This window comes from Hordeum vulgare, chromosome 6H (assembly GCF_904849725.1).
Source record: "Hordeum vulgare subsp. vulgare chromosome 6H, MorexV3_pseudomolecules_assembly, whole genome shotgun sequence".
NCBI lineage: Eukaryota > Viridiplantae > Streptophyta > Magnoliopsida > Poales > Poaceae > Hordeum > Hordeum vulgare.
The window spans coordinates 351,253,778-351,258,409 of NC_058523.1; the positions used below are offsets into that span (position 1 = coordinate 351,253,778).

The window sequence follows — 4,632 nt, forward strand, 5'->3', positions numbered from 1 at the left end:
TTCTATTTTATAATAATTCCAGAATAAAGGCAAAACTTTGGAAATTCATAGAAAATTGAATATAACTCCAAATCTGACAAATAATATATGCAAATTGATCAGAAAATTCCAATGAACACAATGGTGCTATTTTCATGCATGACAAACAAAGTTACGAAACAGCATCAGGTGAAATCAATTAAATGAATTTGATTAATATACTATTTCAAATAATATTTGAATTTTGAATTCAAACCAGATTCATACTAAGATTCTGTTAGTCATCTTAAACCATGCTACCTTTCATTTCATGTCATGATCATGCATCATATTGTTGCATATGAATGTTGTTGATTGTCGTTATTATTTCGGTAGGCTCTGCCCTTTCGGATACGTCCGAATATCCGACCAACGGATTTAATCCCTCTGTTGAACAACAAGGCAAACACCCTTTTGATCATCTCGATATAAACCCATGTTCCTGCTCCTGCTCCCACTTATTGCATTAGAACAAAAATATTTCAAATGCTTTACTTCGGTAGCTGAACCTATTCCTTTGCATGACCTGTCATTGTCATAGTAAATAGCCAAACCTTGCAACCTAGCATACCTGGTAGTTGCTTGAGCTATGATGTGTTTTATCCTGCTATGGTTTCTATGCCTAGAGTTGTGTCTGGTCTGTTTCATTTGGGTGATGAACCGGAATAGTTGAATGTGTTCTAGTGACAAAGAATAAGTGTGGAACCTGATTTGGTAAAGGTACCGATGAAAGGCTATGTAGGAGTACATGGCGGGTTGTTTCATTGGAACCGTCCTTAGGAACTGAGTTCCATGTATGTAATCCAAGACTAGTTACTACCACATGCTGGGCCCTGAAATATGACCCCTCTCGACTTATTAATCGCCTAGTACTCGGTCCACGAGTTGCAAGTAGTTTCTGGTGTTTATAGTCATGTTGGAGGTCGTCCATAGTGCTGGCCTTAGAGGTGGGCTATGATGCGGTAGGTAGTGGCACGTTGTACCAAGTGGCACCCGGATGGTGGGCTTGGGAACCCTGTGCACATCGTTTGGGGCCGTGGCGGAAACCTCGGCCGGACTTCCGTGCGGGTTCACTCTTAAATAGGCGATAAACCTGGACTAGGTATTAGTGTGGTTAACGGTCGTGGCCGACTTCCTCGCTGGGCTTCCGCTTGAAGGTTGCCGAGGTGCATGATGTGCACATGGCAATAAGTGGCAAGAGCGTGTGTGAAGAAGTACACCCTGCAGGGTTATGAACTATTCGAATAGCCACATCCGCGGATGTGGACTACTTGGAGACATATGTTGTTCATAGGTAACTTAATGGCTACTCATAAAAGTATCAAGATAAGTGTGAGTATCATGTCTGGCATTTCCGTAGGGAGACGGAAAGGAATCCATGATAGTGTATTGTTGTGGTGGTAGTGGACTCGTGTACGACTTATCAAAGTCGTTTAAAACTATTTAAAATTGTAAGCTTAGTCTAGCCAAGAGCTAAAGCTGGCTTGTTGCATGAAACCCCACAACCCCCCTTTATTGATACATGTTCATGAGTAGATAGATCTGTTCTAATGTCGTGTTGAGTACTTTTGTACTCATGTTTGCTTAATAAATGTTGCAGAGGATACCCACGAGCCAACAGGTGGGTTCTATCTAGACCTCGATGATGACGACTAGCTGGTGTCCCAGCTACGACCTGGCCCCTTTCAGAGGGGATCTGTAGATAGTCAGGCTTTATACCTTTTCCTTTAAACTGTCTATACTCAGACAACTTTTATGCTTCCGCTTGGTTTGTATGACTCTGCTTGTATGACTTGAGTGTCAGGTCACGTGACCCCTGTCTGTATGAACATATTATGCAAGACTCATCCGAGTCTTCTAAATAAATGTTGTGATGTTGTATGGTTATGTTGTGATGCCATTGTTGTATCTATGCATATCGAGTATATCATGGGTACGTGTGATGCACTATGATATGTATGGGATTCGACACCTAGTCGTATGCCCTTAGTAGCTCTCTATACATAGAAATGCCCCATTGTGCTTCCAATGAGCCTTGGTAGTTCGCTACTGCTACGAACACATTGGTTGACCGGCATGTATCCTTCTTAGTTGTTGTGTCTGTCCCTACGGGGAAATGTCACGCGGTGTAATGGAGTCCTTGTAGCTTGCTACGACTCGTCTACACTCGCTGATGACCGACACCTGCTTTGCTGGGTTATGTATGCCTGTCTCTGTACACTCGAGCCACGTGAGTTTATGACTAGTTATGTCGACCCGGGTTCTTTGACATTGGAATGCTAGCGACACAAATGCATACGTGACTCAAAAGGCGCAAACGGTCCCGGCTAAGGTAAGGTGGCAGCCGTGGGGTTATCCGTGTGTGAGACCGCAAAGGGATGCGATGTGCTACATGGTGGATTCTTATGGCTTAGGATCGGGGACCCGACAGCTACCTATCATGGCATTTCCTTAGCCATTCTGAGATATATTGCCATGCAACTTCCACTATTAACATTCACATAACTTGAGCATTAATCATTTTGCTTTGCATGATCATAGAGTTGACATGACATTGTGGAAAAGCAATCGTTCATCATTGTATAGGTGTTACACTAGTATCATTGCACATCCTGGTACACTGCTAGAGGCATTCATATGTAGTCATATCACTAGTGCAGAAAAACCTAGCTATGGCATGGCAAAAAGGGCTTTGCTGGTGTAGTACACCTATGCCACCAATATCGCGCTATTGTTAAAAAATACTGGTGGCGTTGGATCCTACGTCAGCAATATTCTAGGTGCTCATGGCGTGCCATGTAGGCAATTCCACCACTATAATATTTCAGGTAGCAGCGTTGAATGTACATTGCACGCAAGGAATGTTTTGTACAGCCAAAAAAATCCCAGCACATAACATTTACCATTTAGCATTCCACACGAGGAACTAGTCTAATAAAACAATACATTCCAGTTAATAATAAGTGCCAAGCTCACAAATAGGTATTGACGACAATCCTGACAAAAATGAGCATATTTAATAAGGAGTTCATTCGCACAAGCAAACTATATATAACACACTTAAAGGAGGTCGATAACGATCATCATCCTCAAGTCATGGCGCGGGGTGTTCCTTATAGTGACTAAGACGACCTGTCCAACACAGAGATTCTTTCCAGCGAGGAAGTTGCTCAACCCAGCCGCACTAAAGATAGTGCGCCCGTCGATGTGCAGTGCATAAGCACAGGTGGTGACGGAGCCCCTTGTAGTAAGGCGCAGTGCAGCAATGCCTTCTTCATACGGCTCGATGCCATAGCTCACACATAGACTCTTAGTTAATTTCTGAAAAAACAAACATGATAATCATGTAACATTACTACACTATAAGCATATCATCACATTAATATATGTACTAAGCATATCATCAGATTCTACATTCAGCATATCATCGCATTAATAAATACTAAGGATATCAAATTACTACAGTAATAAGAAATATACCATGATATGGTGGTTAACCATCGTTCGTGTCAGGCGGTTCACGAATGGCATCCCGATGTAGGCATCATGTGATGGATGTTTTCCCAAAGCGTGTCAGTTTCATCCTTGCTCAGTCTAGTCATTCTTTGGGCAAAGATTACTTCTTCAAGTGGGTCATCATCTTCTTCCTCATAGTTGAGATAGATAACAACAAGCCTTGGAGTTCTCTTGTGAAGGAGAAGATGGTCAATTCACCCCCAGTGAGATGCATGCGAGCAATGAAACGATCTCATTCATCTCCTCCAATCTTGGTGATCTTTCATCCCTTATTGACCTCCATAGTGTAGGGGCCCCCAGGAGCGTCGAAGATGACAGTGTCTCCAGATATGAGCTCATTGAAATCCAATCTCACATTGCAAGGAACAATCACTATAAGGAAAACCAAAAACAAACACACAATGCATTAGTAGAAATAGCAACAAAATAAAATCACAAACTATTAGAAGGTTCATAATTTCTTACCGCAATAGGAACAAAACACGGCTGGAACTAAAGGCCAAACAATGTTGTAGTTGCAAGGATAGTTGCGCACCTTGACTTGCACACTCAACATGGTAGTGGTTGCACCATTCTACACAAAACATATTCAAAACAAAGTATATAATCGGATTCTACAGTATTGAACCGACACAAATAACATGTATAATTATACACTAGTGACATGTATACACAAATAAACAAAATCCACGGAGGGAGACACAAATAAACAAATTATACTCAAAATGTTACATTGGGAATTTATTTTATTTATTCCTCTGTCATTCTAGACTACACTATCAAATTAAGTTGAACTAGAATCATTAACATTCTAGACACTCAAAACATTTCTACTCAAAATACACTATTAAATCGTATTTTACATCGGATTATCACTAAAATTTGTACACAAAACAATCCATGGAATCTAATTTTGATTCTACATCCCACAAAGCAATCCATTATATATATATGTACTAAAATATCTACACAAAGCCATCCTAAATCGGCATATAGATGAATCCCACACATATGGAAGGAGATGCAACGAGAGGGGAAGGAGAGGATTGAACCTTGTTGTTCGGTGAAGGGGCGCTACGGGTAGTGACGGAGCGGCGA

The 4,632-nt window shown here is 41.3% G+C and overlaps 1 pseudogene; it reads right to left on the minus strand.

Moving 5' to 3' along the window:
* Positions 1-3,078: 3,078 nt before the first annotated feature.
* On the minus strand, positions 3,079-3,924 carry LOC123402377 (annotated as a pseudogene).
* Positions 3,925-4,632: the final 708 nt, after the last annotated feature.